Genomic DNA, 14,488 nt, shown 5'->3' with positions numbered 1-14,488 from the left:
AAAGCTCAACTACCCCCTCTCACCCCCCAGTACTGGAGGTTTCTTGCATTTTACCCAAAGTGCTTTCTTTTTACTTGTGTTTTTCCCCATCCTGGTCTATCTAGCTGGTGAGAAAACCCAGTAGGTGATCAATCTCCCTAATTCCCGGAGGTGTCTAAACGCTGCTCATGTGCTTTGAACCTGGTCACCAAGGAATACTTTGTCACCCAGTGGCATTTCTTACCTTGGCCTATGCATAGGATTGCTTGACCACCACGATGTTTTCTATAAGGGCCCCTTCCCCACATTGCTGAGTGACGCTAAACCTTGGGTTCATTGTTGGTCAGGGGATGACAGATCTCCCCACTCTGAAGCTGCAGCAACTAGGCAGCAGGATGTGTCTCCTCTGAGAAGGGGATCCCTGTGATCTCCATGGCAACAATGTTTGCCCCACATTGGGCGCCAAATTGTTAGAAGTGCTGTTCCCAAACACTGATCAAAGAAACACGTGGGAGTCGCTCAGCAGGCAACTGTTTCCCCCTGTTTCCCTCTCTCTTCTTCTTTCTCTCTCCCTGTCTCCCCCTTCTCCCTCTCCCCCTTCTCTCTTTCCTCCCTCTTTCGCTCTCCCCCTTCTCTCACCTCTTCCTCTCCCTCTTGTTCTTCCTCTCTCTTCTCTCTCACTCACTCTCTCTCTCACCGCTTCCTGGCCACCATGAGGTGAGCAGCTTTGCTCTATCACATGCTCCCTGCCACAGGTGCAAAAGCAAAGGAGCCAAGGAATTTGGACTGAAAGCTCTGAAACCATGAGGCCAAATCAACCCTTCCTCACTGAAAGTACATTATCTCAAGAATTCTGGCACTGTAGTAGAAAGCCAACTAACATAGGATGGAAATTCCAATCTGTTTCCTTCTCTCTGCACAGAGTGACGACGCATTGGTTGTCTTGCCTTCTTTCTATCTTTTCACACAGACAAGGGAGCTCTCTTGGCTAAACAGAGATACACACTTTCAGAGGCAACCCACTCAACTGTTAAATCAGTCTAGTCCTCCATTCATAATATGAAAGGACAACACAAGACTATATAAGCCATGTACATTTGGCACACATTCTTTCCCCTTTCCCCCAACCCTCACCAACCAGCCCCAATTCATTTCAAGGTTAAAATAACTCCTAAACCAAATTGGGAATTTTTTACTCTTTTTTTAACAGTATAAATGTTTTTTCAAAGATAAATAAAACTATATAAGAAAACATCTGAGCTTTTTATTGGGTAGACTGTTGACTAATAAAAATTGAGATTATAGCTTCTTTTTAGTTATTGTTGCTGGTATTACTGGGATTTGAACTCAGGGCTTTTGCTTGCTAGGCAAGCACTCTATCACTTGAACCACACCTCCATTCCTTTATGCTTTAGTTATTGTTTAGGTAGGGCCTTGTGCTTTTGCCCAGGGCCAGCCTTAGACCCTGATCCTCCTACCTTTCCCTCCCAGACAGTTGGGATGACAGGCGAGTGCTACAATGCTCAGCTTATTGATTGAGACAGGTTCATTGACTAACTTTTTGCCTGATCTGGCCTTGTACTGTGATCCTTCCATTCTCCACCTCCTTAGTAGCTGGTATTATAGATGTGAGTCACCCAGCCTGAGTTTGTAGATTCTTTAAGTAACTTACATTATGATTCTGCCAGTGCCTTTCAATGTATTCCAGTCCAATTTCCAACTACCATCAAGGTTCTCTTCAACCCCAGAGCTTCCCTCTACACATACTCATGACAGGCCAGAAGTGTTGGGGTATTAATATATACCCCAACCATAATACCATTTTTCTAGAAGTAGAATTGCAGATCAAATATGTTTTTAATTTTAATATATACTTCTTTGGCCAAAATTAAACAAGATGAGTAAGAAAGCACAAATGAATAGTAGGAGTGAAAAAGTAGATACATATACTCTTGCTAAAGAAAATTTTTAGAAATTGTTCAGGGACAGCTAGTTGCCTTAATTACAGATTTACATTTGAGATGAAATATGTAATAATTTAATTAGAAGGACTACACTCTATCAGAGGCTGCTATAAGCCCTTCAACTATGATTATCAATGTTTGGTAGCAAATGTTTGATTAGCACACACAGATTAGAAACGGGTTTCATTGGTGAAATCAGTGGTTTGTTCATTAGTGATTGGATGGTAAACCAATGTTAACAATGGTAAAATTAGTTTGATCAATATTCAAGGATTGGTTAAAATACTTTAGAGACTTGACTCACCATTATAGGTGCAGAAAACCTAGTAAGGCTTTCAATTCTAGATACATACTTAATTCCCTAGATCAGGGCAACTCAAATTTTAATGTGCATATAAATTACCTAGGGATACATGAAATTCCCTGGAACAGTGTGACTTCTCCTCTTTAATTATTCAGTCACTTATTTATAACAGAACAGACTCATGGGTACTTATTTTATTCTTCAGGTTTTAAGCCAAAATTATTGTTATTTTGCTGCTCAATATATTCTAGCTTTGATCATGGGGAGCCTTTTGAAGTTGGTGCCTGTCTTCTTTCTTAACACAGTTCTTTACTTTCTGGCATTACAAGATGCTCCAGCCTCATTGTCTTGGACACTCACTGCTTAAGTCCTGAACTAGGCTATTTCTTCAAGGAGTTCTGATTCCTTTTATTGAAGAATGATATTTAGAAAACAAGATCTGGGCCCAGGACATGCTCATTCCTACTACAGTATATCATTTTTAAACCCCTCTTGGCAGACAGAACTAGGGAATAGATGTACAAAGTCAGCCCTCCAAACCCACAAGTTCCACATCCCAGATTAAACTAACTGCAAATACAAATGTCTTTTTTTAAAAAAAACTGCATCTGTACTGAATATGTACAAACTTTTTCATGTCATTATCCCCTGAACAATATATATTAACTATTAACATATCATTTACATTATATTAGGTATAAGTAATCTAGAGAAGATTTAAAGTACACAGGAGACTGTGCTTAGGAAATATGCAAATACTACACCACTTTATGTAAGGGACTTGCACATCCACAGGCTTCAGTATCTGAAGGAGTGTCCTGGAACCAATCCCCTGGGGATACCAAGGGGTGACTATATATATAAACCCATCCTCGAGTGCCACCCTGTCACTCATTTGTAATACAGTTAGCTTCACTGTCATAGTTAGGATTCCTGATATTCTTGGTGATTTTTTTGCTTATTGCAGTAGTTGTTTTGTTTTGGGACAAGGTCTTGATACACAGTCCAATCCTGACCTCAAACTCAAGATTCTCTTCATGTTTTAAACTAAATAAGTACTAAAACTAGAACCTAGTTCTAATATTTTATTGTCATAAATCTATAATAAGCTTATACAAAAAATAAAGCAACTCCATAAGAAAAATGACTACATTTTTCCTCTTAAATCCTACTTCAAAAAAAAAAAGTCCATATAACAATAGCATGAATAGTGATTTATCCTAGAACACTCGATTAAATTGCTCTGTGAGTACATTTGTTAAAGAGTGTAGTTTTCTGGGAAAAGTTCACACATATTAAACATCAGGTTTAAATTTTCCCTCCAAAATCACATGATGCAAGTACCAGAGAAACTACAAACCATTTCTTCTTAGTTCTATTTTCTCAGTATTTAATATTCTTCTAAGTCAGTAATCATACCTCCCAACTTACAACTTGCTGGTAGAGTGGCTTAAGTGGCAGAGTGCCTGCCTATCAAGTATGAAGACTTGAGTTCAAACCACAAAAAAAAGTAACCAAATTACAACTTAATTTTATGTTGTCTAATTGTGAATGATAAGATGGTGCTTATCTTGAAAACTAGGCTTAAATTTTCTACATATACTGTCACTTCCACTTCTATTTTGATGGGATAGAGATAGTTTTTTTGTGTTCAATCTGTTGTTACCTGCTATCGGCTCTCTGTATCACGGAGATGTGTGAACTGTCTTTTGTAGTCCTCATTCCTGTCTTTATAGGTGGAACTGGAAATCTGCAATGATAAAATAATTAAACTTTCATTTAATTATAATTGTAATGTCTTAGAAAATGAATCTTTAATGGAATTTTAAGTGATATGCTTTCTATGCAATATTTTGTATGTCCTTAAATAAGAAAAACAATTTTTAAAAAATTTAAAGAAAAAAAGCAGAAGAAACTATTTCTAATACAATGGGGAGTTGGCTATCTTCTCTGCAAAAACAAATACATAGCTGGAAAAAAAGTTAAAAACAATAATTTCAAATGACTGGAAATTGACCAAAGGTATACAATAAACTGAGAAGCTTATTTTTCATGAGAATCTACTGACCTGGATAAGGATGTCAGATACATGCTGCACTCTTTCTGGACTGCTCCTATAACCCTTCCTCTATAGGTAAGGCAGCATGATCATTCTAGGAATGTGGAGCAGGCCATGAAATCTTGCAGCTGTGTTGACAGAGAGGGTTGGGCTGATTTGGAGTGGAAAGCAGAAAATCTGTGCCCAGAAGAAAAAAGGAAAACCCTGGAGCTATTGAAGCAAGTATGAGGGTACAGTCCCAACAGGAGCAAACAGACTGGAAGACTAGCAAGAGACTCACAGGGAGGTCCTAAAGGACAAGCAACCATAGACAGACTCTCCAGATACTCTCTCCCCACTAAATAGAGGCTACAAGAGACAAGAGACAGTCTAAGTTATCTGTACATTCCCGACACAAAAGGCCTAAAGAGAGCATGGAAACAAGAGCAAACTTGACCTGAAATTTCAATCTATTCCTCAATCTACACATAGATCTGTCATCAGAAGGGAAAAGCCTATTGGCTCTATGTATTTGAATACATCATTGAGCAATCACTGGTTGACAAAGGGGAAGACTACTAGAAAGTCAGCCTTAAAAAGAAAAAACAATGATAAACTCAGCAGAGATATTAGTTCCTGCATGCCAAGGACAAACACAGACTTACTCTAGGCAAGTTACTAAACAAACAAACAAAAATCAACAAAGGCAACCCTATGGACAGGGATGATGCATTTAGAATCCAGAGATACTACAATATATTATCTAAACTGTCAATAAAAACTGTAAGATATGCAAAAAACCAGGAAAATATGACTCATACCAAGGAAAGAAAAAATCAAGAGGCAATAAAAACAGTCTTTGAGGGTTCCAGACATTGGATTTAGCAGTCAAGGGCATCAAAACAATTATAAATATGTTCAGAGAACTAAAGAGAACCACGCTTAAAGAACTGAAGTATATTGACTCAAGAAGTAAAATATCTAAAAAATAGAATTTATTTTTTAAGGAAACAGATGGACAGTTTGGAGCTGAAAACTATAATCACTGAAATAAGAATTCATTAGAGAGGTTCAGCAGAAAATTTAAAATGGCAGAAAAAGAATCAGTGAAGTCCATGATGGATTAGTAAAAATTATCAAGATTGAAGAACTGCAAAGGAAACGATTTAAGAAAATAAACACTCTCAGAGACCTGTAGGACAACATCCACTGAACTAAAATGCATGTAATGGTAGTGTCAAAAGGAGACCCTTTGTCTTCCTCCTGTTCTCCCTTCTCCTCTTTCTCTTCCTCCTCCTCCTCTTCTATCTCTTCTCTCTTCCTCTTTCATCCCTCCCTTCTCCCTATCCTTCTAGGTTTCAGATGTGAACTCTTGCTCCTATATGTACTCCCACTATTGCCATCTGCTGTCCTCACCAGAAGCCAAACCAATGGAACCACCCAATATTGGACTTGAACCTCCAAAACTATGAGCTACGCAAACCTTTTCTCTTCATAAAGTTTGTTGCCTCCAGTATTTAGTTGTAGTAATGCAAAGCTGACTAATACATACCTCATTTGACAATTGCAGAATATACATTTCTTTTAAGCACATATCAAACATTCTTTACAACAGATGACATCCTAGGACACAAAGTAAGTTTTGATAAATTTTAAAGGAATGAAATCATAATAAGTATGCTTCTGTGAACAACAGAAGAAAATTAGAGGCCAACAACAGAAGGACTAGAGCCCAGCTTCAAATCATCATTAAATAGGAAATCCTTAAAAATGGAATAGAGCAAGCCCAGATTTCTTGACAGCTACATATGAAAATCCTCCCTGGAAGAAGCCATCACTCTTGGACTCAAAAATTATGAAAAGCCAAGAATAAAGGATCATAGACTAAGCACACAGTGAGGAGGCCTAACACACATATGACTGAAGGAGAGGAAGAGAGAATGAGGGAGATGCAATATTTGAAGCAATAAAAATAAAAAATTAAACTTTTCAAGTTTCTGTCCTTAAAGACCTCAATTTCTTCTTTTTTTGTAGTTCTCTAAAATAATTTTGAACAATAACAATCTTCTTGCTTTAAGTGACTCTAACACTTACTTTTAGCATATTTATACATGTGCATGTAGTAAAATTCAATAAGCCAGTATCTTGCAGTCCTTCCATCAAGAGTAGAAAATGTTCATGCATGTTCCTTTTGAATCCACTTTCTACCTTTACCTCTCAGTGAAACAATCTGAGTAATTTCCTAATATACATCTTTCATTATACTGATTTTTCTTTAGCTGCTATTTTACATGTCTATTGCACTTGTTAATTACTGTTATTTCAATTTCCATATAATATTTCATTTCTAGAACTTCTATTTGGTTGTGTTTGAAATCTGCCTGTAGAGAATTTTGTAACCATTGATCATATTTTTTGACTTCTACTAAGTCTTTAATATGTATGACTTTCATGCCTTCACTTGACAGTTTCATCTAAAGTTTGAAGGGTCTCCTTTCTTTCCTTTTCTTTCTTTTTTGTTTGTTGTTTGTTTGTTTGTTTTGAGACAGGGTGTTGTTATGTAGCTCAGGTTGCTGGTCTGGAACTCACCATCTACCTGCCTCAGCTTCCCGAGTCGTGGAGACTGGAGGCATATGCCAGCATGCCTGGCTCTGGAGGATTTAATATGCTGTTTATTGAATCTCCTTCTGCTCACTAATAAAGCATTAAATTCAAGCCCCCCCCAAACTCATTAGAAGTACACATAATTATGTACTCTTAAAGGAAACACACTCCCATCTCCATTAAGCCCAGGTTTGGATAGACAAGCTTCCTTGTCTTCAACCTGCAGATATAGGTGGATTTTTTTCTTTGTTAACATTTTGCAGAATGTATAATTCTTCATGAGTCATGGCTTTGTAAAGAATTCTCAGTTCCAACCCATGTTAAGTCCAAGACATCATTTCCTACCATCTCCTATCCCTATGTGTCCACTAAAGATTATGACTAGCAAACACCTCGGTGCTGCTCAGCATGAGCCCATGTGCTTATAGCTCTAGTAACCAGTTTGCTCTTCTTTTTCACTCTTAGGTATTTCTGTTGCTATTTTGTGGTCCTGGGCAAGCATCATAGGACGTTTTCCAACACCATATCCTGCATTCTAGGTACCGTTAGTAGAAGAGCCTCCTAAATTTAGTAGGCCCCTCCTAATACCACCACAATTATTAGTTACTATTCTTTTTGTAACTATAAAGATGTTAAAAGGTTTCTAGATTAGTCAAAATACCTAATACCTATACTTGAATTTTTTCTAATAGCATAAAATGTTTTTTAATCCAACATAAAATTGTAAAATGAGTTCATTCTTTCTTATTCATCATCAGAGTGAAAATTAGACCTGACCCTAATACGTTTGAATAAACTCAAGATGTGCTGTCAGGGAGGCCAACACGAGAAGAGGAAAGCTTTTCTCCAAAGGTGCTAAGGTTTATTATAAACACACTAATTAACCCCCCTGGGACTCTTTTTAAAATATTTTACAGTACATTAATTAATCTGACAATGTACCCATAAACCATCAGGCTTGTGGCAAGTTTTATCCTCACTTATAAGTAAAGAAAATCCTGGGAATAATGTTGCCATGGCCCCTGTATACGTTAATGATAAAGAACAGAATCAAACTTATGATTTCTTATGTACTTAAAAAGAACTTGATTATGATCTAGAAAAGTTAGTCTATTTTCTACTAAAACACAAGCACATATTAATTGTTATTTATATGTAGAATAATGTTTCAAAATCTAGATTTTTATATTCTTAAAATATTTATAGCAAAAAGAAATGATTCATTTGAATTCTAACATCCTTTAAAATTCTCCTCCACCTTTCTTCCCATTACCCCTCCTTAATCAAAAATCTGAGATTCATATCTTCTTTAGTCTATGTATATTTATCAAGATTTTCAAATACATAATTATGCAAAGAAAAGCAAATGAACTCCTAAATAAATTTGATTTTAGTAACACAATTCAGAAAACTATAAATTTTACCACCTTTAAAATACAATTATAAACCAAATCAGCTACTAAGGAAATAAGTATATACAAATGACAAATATTTTTAAAGGGGAACTTAATAAAATACCAAAGCACAAAAGGATGTTTAGTAATCAACCCTTCATCCAAAGCACTATTACTTCTATCAAAAAACCCAGTTAAAAATGTCATCTTCTAAACACACACAATAGAAAATCTCAGAAGCTTTTTTCTATTCTCTATAGTCACCAACATTACATCACTAAGAAAAGTTGCACTAAATAAATACACCTGCTGCAGAGCTGTTTGCTTGTCCTCTGGGACCTTAAATACACTGGGAATATATCATTATTTTAGTTGGGAAAAAACTGTTTTTTGTTTTGGATATTTTTCCTTTTCCTATATATTTTTTACTAACAGTTAAAGAGCAAAGTCATAAGTATTTATTTGCTATTAACTTCATTTACTCATTTCACATAATTTTTATTGTTTCATAAGTTTAAAAGTCAATAATAAAACTCATTTATCTTCTAAATAAAAATAAAATAAAATAATTGAGATTCTTAGCTTTATATAACAGGATTGAAATAGAAAATCTGAAGCTATTAATCTCACTATCAATAAAAAGACTTACACTTCTTTTAAAGTCTCATTGTTAGACACTTATTAGCCAATCTGTTAAATAGCACGTGATTCTGACTGACTCAAGGCATACCAGTGTTGTCAGACAATGACCCAATCTCTAATTTTACTGGTGATACAACTAAGGTCAGACAGGTTCTACGACATTCAAGATCACCACACAGTACATCACCAGGGGCGAAGTAGACACTATTTCCGATGTTTTATTCCCAGTCTTCAATTTGCTCAACTATACCATGCTCCTTCTCAACTCACTACTGTGGAACAACTGATCTAGCTAGGAGTTATTTATAATACTGAATTTTCCAGATCTCTGGAGCTTAACTCTTTAAATATAAAAACCTTAAAATGTTTTTAAACTTTTGCCAAAATTTTTTTCCAATCCATTCTTTTTTAAAATAAACCTTTTGGTACTAGGAGGTAGCTCAGTGCCTAGTATGCCTGAGGCCCTCGGTTTGATTCTCAACAATGCAAAATAAACAAACAAACAAGCAAAAAACCTTTTGGAGATGCATATTTCTTAAAAAATAGAGAAAAGTAACATTTATAAAGTGCAAAGGCAGGATTCTAGATTCCTTAACGTTCCTAAGAAATGTCTCTGACATTCTTACTCTTTGGTTAAATACCAAGTCATTTGCCTCAAGAATATTTTCCTGTTATGCTACCGGTCTTCCTGTGTTGATTTTGGATTCCTCTGTGAACTCTGCCATCTTATTGCAGTCATTCAATTCCTATTTTACTGCTGGAAGGATGAAAAAAAGACAATAGCAACCTGGTAGAGTCAGTGGTAGAAACAGAGTGATTTAAAATGGCAGAGAAAAAAATGTGTTATTTATTTTTCAGACATCTTAAGTGTCATTTCTACCAGTTATGGTACAGTCATGTGTCACATAACAATGGCTGGTCAACATAGAATCCAATCATTCCATAAGATTATTAAGGAGCTGAAAAATTCCTATCACCTACTAATGCTGTAGCAGTCTTGACATTGTAGTGAGACATGTTACTCACATGTTTGTGGTGATGCTGGTACAAACAAACCTACTACACTGCCAGTCATAAAAAAGCATGACACATACAATTATGTACAGTGCATAGTACTTGATAATGAAAAATATGACTCTACTGTCTAACACTGTGTTAGTACACTTTATGATACACACACAATGATGAAATCACCTAACAATGCTTTTCTCAGAATGTATGTCTGTACTATAACAGATCAACTTAACTACAAAGACCTCTGACCTCCACCTTAAGAACCTAGATTGCCCTGTTCCAGGAATTGGGGAAGGGGGATGAAAGAGAGCAGTGGAGGGGCTGAACCCAAGTATGATATATTTGATACACTGCAAAGACCTTTGTAAATGCTATAATGTACCCCACTCAGCACAATAATAATAATAATAATAATAATAATAATAATAAAAGAACCTAGATTGCTGTACTTTCTGAGCTTCTGCTGCCATTTCTTGCCGTGTTCATGTCAAGTAATTACCGTTTTCAATAACAGTCACCTTATTTAAGCTTATTAAAAATATGGCAAAAATATATTAAAGAAACTCCAAATGAAGAGGAAGTTTCCTATTAGTAGCAATATTAGCCTGAACTGATATGTCTATGCAGCATCTTTTTTTTTGTTTGCTTCTCAATTCTTGATAGTTCTGGTTTCTGCATAAGTAACCTCTGAAAAAGTCTGAGACTCTTTATCTTTAAACCTATTCTATGTAAACTCAAACAAAAGTTTCTTAAAGTGTTTGTAGTCAGCTTAGGGACCTAAACCTAATCAAAGAAGACTTCTGACTTTAAGCCTGTGCTTCTCAAATGTGACTGTACATGCACATTACCTGGAAATCTTGAGAAAATGAAGGTTCTGATCCAGGAGGTTTGAGGGGGGCTCAAGGTGCTGCGTTTCTAATCAGCTGGCTGCCGATGCTGAGTCTGCAGGTCCCACATACTACACTTTGAGTAGCAAGAGTCTGGCACGCATACTTTTTGTCTTCTCTATTTCTGAATTCTCATTCCCTTGCTTTTCCTCTTTCATTACCTTTTTCTTGCTTTAAGTTTGCCAAGAATGAACATAGTAACTACAGACAGCTCTTGCAGCTATTGAAGGTTCTCCAATCCATAACATAAATTATAAAATCATAATGTAAAAGAATCAAAACATTTTTATAGTCATAAACCTTTTCTAAATGTGACCAAAATAGTATAGTCAACATAGATGAAAATGGTTTTTAGGATATGCTGTTATTTTGGTATATTTCTTAGCAATTAAATATTCTCCTTAGGTTATGGCTCAAAAATCTTATGTTGTTAAAAAATTTTTAATAGGAAGTCAGAGTGTGACTGTGGTATGAGATTTGATAACGTTCCCATGAACTGAATTGCTAATTATGAAAAGAATGATGGTACTTAACATTATTCTTTATAACCTGTTGATATTTTGTCTTTTTCAGTCTCAAAATTACAAGAAAATCTACCATCAAGGACATCTAATTCTCAAAAGATCAGTTTCTAATATTGGAACCATAGACACTTTATGATTTTATATAAATAAAATGTATTATACTAAATATATATCAAATGACTTGTAATTCTCATAGGAAATGTTAGATTTAGAATGAGCCCTTTAATATAACATAGCTCTTATAAAAAGACTCCAACATCTCAATGTGCCTAATCAACAAGCAGTAGTGTCACTGTACAGTGGGGTAACCTGAAGCACATTCGGATTACACGTCAAATAAAATCTGAAACTCCTAACCTTAAAACCCTTCTTATAGTCATTATACACTGCAGGTCAAATGTTGTTAAACTTCTTTTTAAGTACTGGAATTAATTCTTTAAATAAAAAGTATATAAGATAGCTGGTTTCTCAGCAATACTGAGAAATGTGGTTGACGTAACATTAGTTTTCTTGCCAATAGAGCTAACAACAATGTACGTGGAATCCAATTCTGTGGTGTAGTGTTCTCACAGGAAACTGAAGCAGGCAATTCCATTCCAGCAAACCAGACAAGAGTGCATTCTAGTGGTCAAAGGAGAGCATAATAAAAAATGTCTTTATGTCTCTAGACTAAAATCAAACATCTAAAATCTAAAAGTTAATAAGAAAATACTATAAGTACTATATGAACTGCTATGGAGAATTTGTATTCAAGAGTAAAATGAAGATGCAAAAAAGAAAAAAATATATATTACCCAAAAGCCCCAGTCACCATTTCAGTTATATAAATGCAGTCCCTGTTTTTTAGCAGACACTATTATTCTTATCCACAATTGGACTAGGATTTTCCTCTACCTCTTCCTGTAACTTGGTGACCAGGCTTGAATTCCCTTCCTATATTACCGGGAAACAAGTATCAATTTAAATTTATTTGTTGAGAAATGCCCATTTTAAAAAGAAAAGACTTACTGTTCAAAACATAGAAGTTTCTTTTTAAAGACAAATATTTAAAATTTTAAAAGACAGAAATTAAGTTCTTGCTTTTATAGTTCATCATTTATACATGCAACAAACACTATCCAATTACTACAATATTAGGTAGCTTAGTCAGCCTCCAGAAGCTCATTGTCTACTAGAACAACAATTAAATATTAAAAATGCAATGTAATGGAAATGTCAGTTGGTGCAACCATTTTAGAGAACAATCTGCAATGTCAATAGAGTCTAAGGTAGGTATACACTCCACCCCAGATATTTAACATATGCCTGAAGTCAAAGATGTCTGTAACACCAACAAAGTGAAAACTTCACTGTCTGTTGTTAGATAAATTAACAAATGAAAACTGATTTATAAAAACAATGGAGTTAAAATTAATGAATTAGAAGATTCAAGCAGGCATTGACCTCCAATCCAAGAGAACTCAAACAATGATTGATTATACTTTGTGCAAACATGCGACCATTGAATGGTTAGTTGCTCGTGAAAGAGCTGTCTGTCATAGGGAGCTAAAGAAATTACAGGAGTGGGGAAGAGGAGGAAATAAAGGAGAATGGTGGAGGGGGTGAACTCAAGAGTGATGTATTTGATATATTGTAAAAAAATTATAAATGCCACAATATACCCTCACACAGTAACAACAACAACAAATAAATAAATAAACAAAGAGGCATTGGGTCTGGGAACCTAAAGGACAGATGAATGAGTGTCCCATCCCCCATGGAGAGCACTGTGAGCCTTGCACCCTGAGGAGGAGATGCAGGGTCTCATTAATCTGCCATGGGGCTGATTAACAAAATGCTCTCAAGGTTGTTTCCCCCCATAAAGGTTAAACAGACCAGCTCATCTAAGAGAGCCCGTGTGTGCAAATCCACGACAATGAAAAGAACCCACCTAACCCTTACCCTAATCCAGAGTTAAAGTGTCCATAAAAAGCCCCAAACTTCACCTGACCAGGGAGCCACCAGTTTCTGGGCTCCACTGCCCTGCTCTAGCTGTAGCTCTTTCTTTCTCTAATAAATTCTACTTTGCATGCTGACGTTGTTGTCTCATGAGTCAATATGCTGCCTCACAAGCGAATTCTTTGGCCTGTGAAGGCAAGAGCTATCAACACCGGCCCATAACATTTCTGGTGACCAAGAAGGGACACCTCTCCTGGACCAAGATCAGTACAACTGAGCACCAAACCAACAGGAGTTTACCTAAGGTGTGACTGTGACCCTCCAGCACCCTGCTGGATACTCCTGCTGGGAGAAATCTCCTGCTGAGGACTAGCCAAAAGCAGACTTCCCTGTGCTGGTCCCCCTGTCTCTCTCTCTGTTCCTGTCTTCCTGAGGGACTTTCCCATCATGGTATTGAACCAAGAGCTCGTAGCCAACTATGGCCTCACAGGGTTCTGGCTTTGGGGGTGCTCTCTCCCTACGAGAGTCAAGACAGAGCCTTGCACTATGTTGGAGGAGGCCTGTTTGGTTTTGGCACCTGGTATTCTTCTTCGTCCCACACCAGTTGGTAACCCCTTCTGCCAGAGGCAGCGACCCAAGAGTGGAGTTTTTGTGTGGCTGACAGTGTCCCAGTACCACTTAATGGGAGCAACCTGAAAGCACACCTAATTGTTAATCCCTTGAGCATGTGTCGTGTCTCTTGGCTCTGTTCCCCCTCCCTCACCTAGGGTATCAGGTTTCCCCTTCTGTCCCCACCAGAAATGGAGGACATACTTTTATTCATATGCTCCCTTCCAGGTCCCACCACCTTGGTTGTCTCTGTCCACCTTCCCCTCCCTGTGTTTACTGTGATCCTGGCTTCCCATGGGAAACTCATACCATAGTTTCTTATGACTTTCTTGAGTTACTCCTGCACCTAGTTTGTCATGCCCCTTGGTCTATACGAGTTCTGAGTCAACTGCAGGGTGCCAGCCAAGGCAAGAGCACCACACGGAACAGTGGCCTAGGGGGCAGACCCTGTGGGGTTAAGGACCCATGTAGGCCTCATGCACCACAGGCACACCCAAACCCCACCCCTGGGGCACAGTCCTCGCTGCAGCTAAGGCAATCCAGGGGAAGATCCCAGGTGTCATTGAGAGTAACCACCACCACTCCCCCAAA

The 14,488-nt window shown here is 37.0% G+C and overlaps 1 protein-coding gene across 6 annotated transcripts in view; it reads right to left on the bottom strand.

The window, feature by feature from the left end:
* Positions 1 to 3,980, bottom strand: part of Gramd1c (GRAM domain containing 1C) — a 62,653-nt gene extending 58,673 nt beyond the window's left edge. For 2 of the 6 annotated variants that reach the window (XM_074073172.1, XM_074073174.1), the window contains exon 1: positions 3,914 to 3,956. The gene's annotated coding sequence lies outside the window, so the exon portion shown is untranslated. Of the gene's footprint in view, positions 1 to 3,913 lie in introns of all 6 variants that reach the window. The other 4 variants (XR_012447936.1, XM_074073175.1, XM_074073173.1 and 1 more) reach the window with 4 other exon arrangements.
* Between the last annotated feature and the right edge of the window lie 10,508 nt (positions 3,981 to 14,488).

This window comes from Castor canadensis, chromosome 5 (assembly GCF_047511655.1).
Source record: "Castor canadensis chromosome 5, mCasCan1.hap1v2, whole genome shotgun sequence".
In the NCBI taxonomy this organism is placed as follows: Eukaryota; Metazoa; Chordata; class Mammalia; order Rodentia; family Castoridae; genus Castor; species Castor canadensis.
The sequence above is the reverse complement of the archived record's forward strand: the minus strand, read 5'-3'. Positions and strand labels throughout refer to the sequence as shown.